We start from the raw sequence: 11,025 nt of genomic DNA, 5'->3' as shown, positions 1-11,025 counted from the left end.
TCCAGGTCATGCAGGTCTCGCTGTTGTGCCACATGCGGGGGGGTGGGATCGGATCACCTTTTGGGTTTGCCCTCCCTGGCTGCGTATGAAGGAAATTGTCAGTCGTTTTATCTGTGAAGTGATTCTGATGCGGTTTATCATGAAAGGTGCTATATAAGCAATAGAGATTGAAATATAGTTAAGATTGTCAGACTTCAGACAATTGGAACACGTTTTCAATTTAGAGAGTAGGTAGAAAACTAACTTTTAGTTTTTATTCAGGTTTCCCGTTTGCTGTACAAATTCTACCACGAGTGAGAATCCCCCTAAAAAGACTGCTGCCGGTAGTGTAATGCCGTCAGGGCTGAGGAGAGAGACATGCTCCTGTTGTATTGCAGTTCAGAGCGTGAAACAAGGGGGTTGTATCAGGGGTCTGTTTTGTGCAGCGGAGTCAGCCAAGAGTAACGCAGCAGAACGAAGGCTGGCACAGCGTAGCTCTCGCAGGGAGCTCACCTAGGGTAGTGCTGCGTGCACAACTCCCAATTTACCTCGTGCGTCACTCGCCCTCAACACCCCTGTCACGTGACCATAAACGGGGTGTGGGAGGGGGAGAGCACGGAACATCGCGATTACCCTGTTTTAAGAGTTGCACACGCAGCACTACCCTGCGAGAGCTACGCTGTGCGAGGCTGTGTTCTGCAGCAATTCCCCCCTCGCATCAGCCCGCTTAGTGTCAGTAAAAATCCTACTGGTGGAAAAACATCTGCCTTCAATATAATGGCCAGTCCCTTTCAACACTGCAGCTGAGGTTTGGAGATTCTCTACTTCAATACAGCTGCCACCAGGGTTAAGGGGACGCACACTGCAGTGAATTATTTATTATTATTATTATTATTTTAAATTAATTTTGAAAGTATCTTTCAACAGGCACCCCTCCTGGTATCCTGTTTTTAGACGGACTGTAAAGAAAAGGGATCTTGGAATAATATTTTATTATCTATTTATTTTCAAAAAAATAGTGTTTCATAGTCTGATTTTGGTGTCCGATTTCAATAATCAATCTAGTTTAAAAAAAAATGAAGTACATAGAACTCGCTAGTAAATGCCGTATTTATTTTCTGCTAAGGTCCTCGCTGGGATTTAGTCAATATTTATGGCAGAATTCAAATAACGGCAAATGCTGCGTCCATTTATTGGTGAACCGTTTGCGTTTCTCCAGCGCTTCCGTCTCTGGGTGTAACGATGCCTTGGACGTGCCGATTACAAGTCTGTAGACGCAGGTATGCATCCTGATAGCATGCTACTTGTGTGTCAGGTCAAGGGAGAGGGGGGTGGGCTGAATTTCGCGGTTCCCTGGCATTTGAAGATTGCTGCTTGACCTGCTCTTGCGAGGCCTGGCTCTCCACATCCCTATCGCGCGCACACACAGGCTACAAAACAGCAACAGCAAACCACATCACGACCAACAGCAACTACAGAAACACGAGCCGCTGCTGCTGCTACAACTCCTCGTACTACAGCAGCTTCGACAGTCCCCTTTACTGGAGGAACATGCATCTCACAGAGAAACAAGGAGACAGAGCAAACAGCATTGCACCAAAGGAGAGAACACTGAGCCTCAAACATTTGTACAGACATGTATTAAAACTACAGCAAACGCAGATGCAAAGGAGAGAACACTGAGCCTCAAACATTTGTACAGACATGTATTAAAACTACAGCAAACTCAAATCAGGAAGATCTTTTTCTATATTTTTTGCATTATTTATTTCCAAGAGACACTCCCGGCTACCTTCACTCCATTCCTACCTCGCCACCACAGACTTTTTTTTAATTTTTATTTGCTATTAAAGGAGTCAGAGGCACACACGACCAGTCAAGCGCTCCGTCCATCTACATATATCTCTCCCTCTCTGGCTGCACGTACGCAGAGCTGGAGCGTAGCTAAGCTACTCTCCTCTCTCCTCTCTGAGCCTCGCCTTCAAGAGGAAGCACACCTTTTGAGTTTGTGCACGAGGAGAGGAGGGACCAGTTTGCACTGAAGAAGCAGCTGTCGCCTTCAACACCATACTACAGACTACAGAGCCCACTGCAGAACACCACAGCTCATCAACACATGACAGACTTCATTGTGATCCGCACCCTGCTTTTCATTATTCCTCTTGTCTCTAATTCTGAGCGTCTCTTTCTTTTTTGAAGAATCACTTTCTTACCTTTACTGTTTATTTTTTTTTCCCCCATCTTTTATTTTTGAAATCTGACTCCCATTTTCCTTTTATTTATTTATTTTTTTGTTTTGAGTGTATTTGTTTTGTAATTGACGTCCTGTCACGCCCGTGTGATGCAGGGTCTGTGTTGGACGCGGACGCCGTCCTCTTTCACACCTGTGCAAAACTGCCTCTCTGGCGAAGCGTCGCAATGGTAAGCAGCGACACCTGTTTCGGATATTAACTGTTTCTGAGGAGGAAAAAAAAACAAACAAACAAAAAAAACTGGAGGCTGTTCCGTGAGTGTGTGGGGGTGGGGGTTTGTGTGGGGCGCAGTCCTTCTCTCCGTCCTTTCCCTCCCCCACTCCACAACCCGGCTCTGCAGCTTACTGTAAGTATGCAAAAAACGTATTATAAGTGTATGTAATGTGTTTGTTTTTTTGTAATCAATCTTTTGTATATTCAGAGAAAGTGTGTTGAAACAGTTCTCTAACCCAGGCAGACGTGAATCTTTTAACCCAGCTTCCAACCCAGATTTATAGCCTTTCACTCTGTTCTTAATCTGTTTGCCGTCCCCCCCCAGTGTTCAAGCCAGGGTTCCCCTAGTTTCAAGTTAATATGCAACAGCAGAGAGCTGCAGTGATGAAGTATAAGGGGAGTATTGCACACTACCCATTGGCTTAAAAACACATTGACACCATTTTATCGAACCATTGTACCGAGATGGATCTGTATCTCATTTTAAATGTGTGTTTATTGCTTAAACTCCTGGGTTTGTTGGGCTGAGCACTGAAAGGTTTTCACAGCTGCTGCTAATTCTATTACATGCTAATACAATACAGTAAAAAGCAATGCAGTGACCTGGAGTCCCGTGTCGGCCCTCCCTGCTCCAATATGCCCTGGTGGTTGTGTTTTATTTATTTATTTATTTAATAAATATATAAAGAAGTTGGCTCCATTTATATTAATCTTGTCCAGTTTCACGCCTTGTCAGGATGTTCTTTACGGATTTCAGTAGGTTTGGTCTCATGCTCCCCGGAGCGCTGCAGCTTGTGAGGCTTTTTAATAAACACCTGTCCCTGTTTTTGTCTTCTCTCAAATCCTTTCTGAACCCTGAGTCGCTACAACAAGGCAAAATAATCCTGAGTAGCTTTGCCTTCTCTTTACAGTTCATATATATTTGAAGTGTGTGTGTATATAATATATATATATACACACTTTTTTTATTATACATCTGAAATTACTAGACATGTCGGTCTGTTGCCATAGTGAAATGAAATCTTTTACAAATAGTTTTTTCCTTTTCTATGTATTTGCTATGGACTCCTTGGCCATTTTTACTGTCTCTCTGAGTAACTAATTCCACTAGATGGAGGTATTGTAACATGTGGCTCTATAAATGGTGCCCCTGCTGATCCAGTATAGATATTACTATGATGAATAATGAACATTTGCATTACTAAACACATTTATTATTAAATGCAAGTGACAGTTACTCCCTAGAAGTCTCTTTTTTTGTTTGCTGTGCCTTTTTTCTGAAGTCGTGTTTTTTATATATATTTATTTTTTTTGTAAGTCGCGGACATGAGTGCCAATCCCAACAAGAGGCAGAGACAGCCGGCTTTGCTGGGGGATCACCCTCCTGAATACGGTAAGGAGCGTGGGGAGAGACTGGACACTGTGGATTGGGATGCGCATCACGTTTGACGTGTTGGAAATGGGGAGGGAGGGGGGACTGATAGTTAAAAAAAAAAAAAAAAGGAATTGGAATTGAAAGTCATGGACCCAAAAGTTTCTCCTCTCTCTCAGGTGGTCCACAAGGGGGCTACCACGGTGGCCACTATCATGATGAGAGCTACGGGCCGCCCCCCCCTCCCCACTACGAGGGGGGGCGCAGGATGGGGCCCCCCATGGGAGGGCCGAGACGCGGGGGCCACAGCCAGCGGTACGGGGGTCCGCAGTACGGGCATCCCCCTCCCCCCCCCGCCCCCTCCCCCAGAGTACAGCTCCCACGCAGACAGCCCCGTGCTGATGGTGTACGGCCTGGAGCCGAGTAAGATCAACGCGGACCGGGTCTTCAATGTGTTCTGTCTGTACGGCAACGTGGAGAGGGTAAGAGAAACATAGAGAGACTCAGAGCTGTACTGTAACGTGGAGAGGGTAAGAGAAACATAGAGAGACTCAGACTCCGACTCAGAGCTGTACTGTAACGTGGAGAGGGTAAGAGAAACATAGAGAGACTCAAAGCTGTACTGTAACGTGGAGAGGGTAAGAGAAACATAGAGAGACTCAGACTCATAGACTCAGAGCTGTACTGTAACGTGGAGAGGGTAAGAGAAACATAGAGAGACTCAGACTCCGACTCAGAGCTGTACTGTAACGTGGAGAGGGTAAGAGAAACATAGAGAGACTCAAAGCTGTATGGCAACGTGGAGAGGGTAAGAGAAACATAGAGAGACTCAAAGCTGTACTGTAACGTGGAGAGGGTAAGAGAAACATAGAGAGACTCAAAGCTGTATGGCAACGTGGAGAGGGTAAAAGACATAGATACTCAGACTCATAGACTCAGCTGTACTGTAACGTGGAGAGGGTAAGAGAAACATAGAGAGACTCAGACTCATAGACTCAGCTGTACTGTAACGTGGAGAGGGTAAGAGAAACATAGAGAGACTCAGACTCATAGACTCAGCTGTACTGTAACGTGGAGAGGGTAAGAGAAACATAGAGAGACTCAGACTCATAGACTCAGCTGTACTGTAACGTGGAGAGGGTAAGAAACATAGAGAGACTCAGACTCATAGACTCAGAGCTGTACTGTAACGTGGAGAGGGTAAGAAACATAGAGAGACTCAGACTCATAGACTCAGAGCTGTACTGTAACGTGGAGAGGGTAAGAGAAACATAGAGAGACTCAAAGCTGTATGGCAACGTGGAGAGGGTAAGAGAAACATAGAGAGACTCACTCATAGACTCAGAGCTGTACTGTAACGTGGAGAGGGTAAGAGAAACAGAGACATAGACTCAGAGCTGTACTGTAACGTGGAGAGGGTAAGAGAAACATAGAGAGACTCACTCATAGACTCAGAGCTGTACTGTAACGTGGAGAGGGTAAGAGAAACAGAGAGAGACTCAGACTCATAGACTCAGAGCTGTACTGTAACGTGGAGAGGGTAAGAGAAACATAGAGAGACTCAAAGCTGTATGGCAACGTGGAGAGGGTAAGAGAAACATAGAGAGACTCAAAGCTGTACTGTAACGTGGAGAGGGTAAGAGAAACATAGAGAGACTCAAAGCTGTATGGCAACGTGGAGAGGGTAAGAGAAACATAGAGAGACTCAGACTCATAGACTCAGAGCTGTACTGTAACGTGGAGAGGGTAAGAAACAAAGAGAGACTCAGAGCCTCATAGACTCAGAGCTGTACTGTAACGTGGAGAGGGTAAGAGAAACAGAGACTCAGAGCTGTATGGCAACGTGGAGAGGGTAAAAGACAGATACTCAGAGCTGTATGGCAACGTGGAGAGGGTAAGAAACAGATACTCAGAGCTGTATGGCAACGTGGAGAGGGTAAGAAACAGATACTCAGAGCTGTATGGCAACGTGGAGAGGGTAAGAAACAGATACTCAGAGCTGTATGGCAACGTGGAGAGGGTAAGAAACAGAGACTCAGAGCTGTACTGTAACGTGGAGAGGGTAAGAGAAACATAGAGACTCATAGACTCAGCTGTACTGTAACGTGGAGAGGGTAAGAGAAACAGAGACTCAGAGCTGTACTGTAACGTGGAGAGGGTAAGAGAAACATAGAGAGACTCAGAGCTGTACTGTAACGTGGAGAGGGTAAGAGAAACATAGAGAGACTCAGAGCTGTACTGTAACGTGGAGAGGGTAAGAGCTGTAAGGCAACGTGGAGAGGGTAAGAGAAACATAGAGAGACTCAGAGCTGTACTGTAACGTGGAGAGGGTAAGAGAAACAAAGAGAGACTCAGACTCATAGACTCAGCTGTACTGTAACGTGGAGAGGGTAAGAGAAACATAGAGAGACTCAGACTCATAGACTCAGCTGTACTGTAACGTGGAGAGGGTAAGAGAAACATAGAGAGACTCAGACTCATAGACTCAGAGCTGTACTGTAACGTGGAGAGGGTAAGAGAAACATAGAGAGACTCAGACTCATAGACTCAGAGCTGTACTGTAACGTGGAGAGGGTAAGAAACATAGAGAGACTCAGACTCATAGACTCAGAGCTGTACTGTAACGTGGAGAGGGTAAGAGAAACATAGAGAGACTCAGACTCATAGACTCAGCTGTACTGTAACGTGGAGAGGGTAAGAAACATAGAGAGACTCAGACTCATAGACTCAGAGCTGTACTGTAACGTGGAGAGGGTAAGAAACAAAGAGAGACTCAGACTCATAGACTCAGAGCTGTACTGTAACATGGAGAGGGTAAGAAACAGATACTCAGAGCTGTATGGCAACGTGGAGAGGGTAAGAGAAACATGCATACATAGAGAAACATTCACACAGCGGGTAAGAGAAACATACCTATACAGAGAAACACAGGGCAAGACAGACAGTGGACCAATTGCACACGTGTGTGTGTGTCATATATATATATATATATATATATATATATATATATATATATATATATATATATATATATATATATAATGAGAAGCATACTTTGAGACACACTGCTGTATGGCAATGTGGAGACGGTAAGAGAGATCCTTTATTTCGGGTGATGCCATGTTGACAGTAAATGTCTGCTCTATGCCTGACTCTTAATAAAATGTTTTGATGAGTTGGGTGACATGGAGGGAGCGCTGCTTATTCTAGGCTAACATCTTCCAGTTGAATGAATTCTAGATGAGCCTGTGCTCTAATGCTGCGTGTGTGTCTCCTCTCCCTCCCTCTCTCTCTCTCTCTCTCTCTCTCTCCCTCTCCCTCTCCTCCCAGGTGAAGTTCATGAAAAGCAAGCCTGGTGCTGCCATGGTGGAGATGGGAGACGGGTTTGCAGTGGACCGGGCCATCACTCACCTCAACAACAACTTCCTGTTCGGACAGAAACTCAACGTGTGGTGTGTACAAACCCCCCCCCACGTTTACACACACACACACACACACACACACATCCCTCCAACCACCCCCCCCCCCCCCTTCACACACTGAATTTTCAAACCTTCTTGGATATTTTTGAAAAATGTAATTTTGCTGTTCCCCAGAAAGGGGTGCTGATTTTACCCCAAATTGTTGGGATTGATTTTGAAAAAAGGAATTGAATTGCAATTAGGGGTGGATTTGATTTTAGAAAGGAGTTGAATTGACCCTCCCCTCCCCCCCCAGTGTGTCCAAGCAGCAGGCCATCATGCCCGGCCAGTCCTACGAGCTGGAGGACGGCAGCTGCAGCTTCAAGGATTTCCACGGGACCCGAAACAACCGCTTCACCTCCCCAGAGCAGGCAGCCAAGAATCGCATCCAGCACCCCAGCAACGTGCTGCACTTCTTCAACGCCCAGCCTGACGTGTCTGTGGAGATCTTCAGCCAGGTGAGGCTGCTAACCCAAGAAAACTGGGGTCTGTTCATTACAGCTACAAAGGTCTTCAGCTGAACACTGCACTTTGTAAACCTGGAATTCACACCTGGGGTCTGTTGGTATTACAACGCCCAGCTCGGCGTGTCACTGGAGATCTTCAGACAGGGACTGCAGGCAGACACAAGCGCTGGTCTGCTTTCATCAGGCAGGGGAACTGACGCATTGGCGTGATCCTGACCTGGTATTTTATTTTTCAGATCTGTGAGGATCTGGGAGTCAAGAGCCCATCGTCTGTGAAACTGTTTTCAGGAAAGAGTAAGTATTTGAAACAGAGAGGCGTGGGTGTAATACTGGAAGCGGTGTAAATGGCAGGAGTTATTCGATGGGTTTGCTGTAGAGCGAACAAGAAATGTGGACAAACTTCATCTCTGCATTTCTTTGGTTTGAAATAAATCGGACTCTCCTCTCTTCCCTTTTTGCTGTATTGCCCCGGGGGGGGGGGGGGTAGCTGGGTCGTCTTGTTTTACTCTGTGTGATGCAGTGTAAATAAATCAGTCCGGCTGTATTGTGTAAATGAACCAGACTGTCTTCTCCTCCTCTCAGGTGTGGGTCAGGCTGTATTACTGTGTGTTTGTGTGTGATGCACTGTGAATGAACCTGCCTCTCCTCTCCTCTCAGGTGTGGGTCAGGCTGTATTACTGTGTGTGTGTGTGATGCAGTGTGAATGAACCTGCCTCTCCTCTCTCCTCTCCTCTCAGGTGTGGGTCAGGCTGTATTACTGTGTGTGTGTGATGCAGTGTGAATGAACCTGCCTCTCCTCTCCTCTCCTCTCAGGTGTGGGTCAGGCTGTATTACTGTGTTTGTGTGTGATGCAGTGTGAATGAACCTGCCTCTCTCCTCTCCTCTCCTCTCCTCTCAGGTGTGGGTCAGGCTGTATTACTGTGTGTGTGTGATGCAGTGTGAATGAACCTGCCTCCTCTCCTCTCTCCTCTCCTCTCCTCTCAGGTGTGGGTCAGGCTGTATTACTGTGTTTGTGTGTGATGCAGTGTGAATGAACCTGCCTCTCTCCTCTCCTCTCCTCCCTTCTCAGGTGTGGGTCAGGCTGTATTACTGTGTGTGTGTGATGCAGTGTGAATGAACCTGCCTCCTCTCCTCTCAGGTGTGGGTCAGGCTGTATTACTGTGTGTGTGTGATGCAGTGTGAATGAACCTGCCTCTCCTCTCCTCTCAGGTGTGGGTCAGGCTGTATTACTGTGTTTGTGTGTGATGCAGTGTGAATGAACCTGCCTCTCTCCTCTCTTCTCAGGTGTGGGTCAGGGTGAGAGGAGCTCCTCTGGGCTGCTTGAGTGGGAGTCCATCAACGATGCCATGGAGGCTCTGGCCATGATGAACCACTTCCAGATGAAGAACCCCAGTAAGTGTCTATCACACCTGCCGGGGAGGGGGGGAGGCGGGACCTCTGGTGATGCATATATCTTCCCCCTGAATATTTGTACCCACTTATTTTATTTTTTTGTATGAAAGAAATCTTTCTTTTGCATACAAGTCTTATATCAACTAAAATCTTAAGACCCCTGACCCTAAACTTGTACCATCCACCCGGTCCAGCCTGCAAACATTTCTCAGAACACACACACAGAACTAGCATGCATGTAATGGTCTATTTAATGCGTGTGGTCTTTTAATTTTATTGAAAATAAGTAAAGGGTTAGTTAGTAGCCTCTTGTAAGGTAATGTGTGAAAGCAAAGTTAGGTAAGACTCTTATTTTTGGAGCTGGAGGGGGCAGGCAGTCCATTTACATTCTGAGGCTTCATACAAATTAAAAAAAAATAATAGGCTGGTGAACTTGGACACTGCGACGTGATTTAATGCAAAGAGATTTGTTGATTTTATTGCAAAGGGACTCCATTTTCAGTCCACCTGTGATGCTCAGCCTTGTCGTGCAAAAGCTTTCTAATTCTCTCCCTCTCTCTCCCCCCCTCTCTCTCTCTCTCTCTAGATGGTCCGTATCCCTACACCCTGAAACTCTGCTTCTCCACGGCCCAGAATGCAAACTAACAGCACGACGAACCCCCAAACTGAGATGAGCCAGGAGTGCACCCCAAAAAAGTTTCCATTGAGTACTCTCCCTGTCCCTCTGCGACCCCCCCCCCCCCCCCTTTTTATACCAGTGTGTTTTGTAGGAAGTACTTTCTCAACCAGCCTTGTGCTTTTTTTATTTAATTTTCTCCTTTGCACATAATAAAATAAAGCACATATGGAAGTATTAATTTGTGTTCTTTAGAGGTGAAACCTAGCTTTTTGTACAAGCTGCTTTTGTTTTTTCTTGTGTTCTCTTTTTGACTTTGCTATGCTGCGTACTTCACCACCTACAGTTCAATAAAATTGGAAAAATATTAAACTTTGTGGTGTCTATAAATTTGAAACCAATAAATATACATACACACGCTCAAAGATAACTCTGTGCTGGGGAGCTGAGAGCCAGCTAATTCAATACATACTATATTATTATTAATTTCTTAGCAGACGCCCTTATCCAGGGCGACTTACAATTGTTACAAGATATCACATTATTTTTTACATACAATTCCCCATTTATACAGTTGGGTCTTTACTGGAGCAATCTAGGTAAAGTACCTTGCTCAAGGGTACAGCAGCAGTGTCCTCCACCTGGGATTGAACCCACGACCCTCTGGTCAAGAGTCCAAAGCCCTAACCACTACTCCACACTGCTGCCTGTTGTATACTATAGAGAACTCAATGCTGTATTGGGGATCTGAGAGCCAGCTAATTCATTAGTCTAGTATAGAGAACTCGGTGCTGTACTGGGGATCTGAGAGCCAGCTAATTCAATACAGTCTAGTGTAGAGAACTCAGTGCTGTACTGGGGATCTGAGAGCCAGCTAATTCAATACAGTCTAGTATAGAGAACTCAGTGCTGTACTGGGGATCTGAGAGCCAGCTAATTCAATACAGTCTAGTATAGAGAACTCAGTGCTGTGGATCTGAGAGCCAGCTAATTCAATACAGTCTAGTATAGAGAACTCAGTACTGTACTGGGGATCTGAGAGCCAGCTAATTCAATACAGTCTAGTATAGAGAACTCAGTGCTGTACTGGGGATCTGAGAGCAGCTAATTCAATACAGTCTAGTGTAGAGAACTCAGTGCTGTACTGGGGATCTGAGAGCCAGCTAATTCAATACAGTCTAGTGTAGAGAACTCAGTGCTGTACTGGGGATCTGAGAGCAGCTAATTCAATACAGTCTAGTATAGAGAACTCAGTGCTGTACTGGGGATCTGA

General features: G+C 45.6%; 1 pseudogene; it reads left to right on the top strand.

Annotated features, from left to right (window-relative positions):
• The first annotated feature begins 14 nt into the window (after positions 1–14).
• On the top strand, positions 15–10,124 carry LOC117415506 (heterogeneous nuclear ribonucleoprotein L-like; annotated as a pseudogene).
• The last annotated feature ends 901 nt before the right edge of the window (positions 10,125–11,025 follow it).

This window comes from Acipenser ruthenus, unplaced genomic scaffold, assembly GCF_902713425.1.
Source record: "Acipenser ruthenus unplaced genomic scaffold, fAciRut3.2 maternal haplotype, whole genome shotgun sequence".
NCBI classification, from domain to species: Eukaryota; Metazoa; Chordata; class Actinopteri; order Acipenseriformes; family Acipenseridae; genus Acipenser; species Acipenser ruthenus.
Note: the sequence above shows the minus strand (reverse complement) of the source record. Positions and strands in the feature narration are given on the sequence as shown.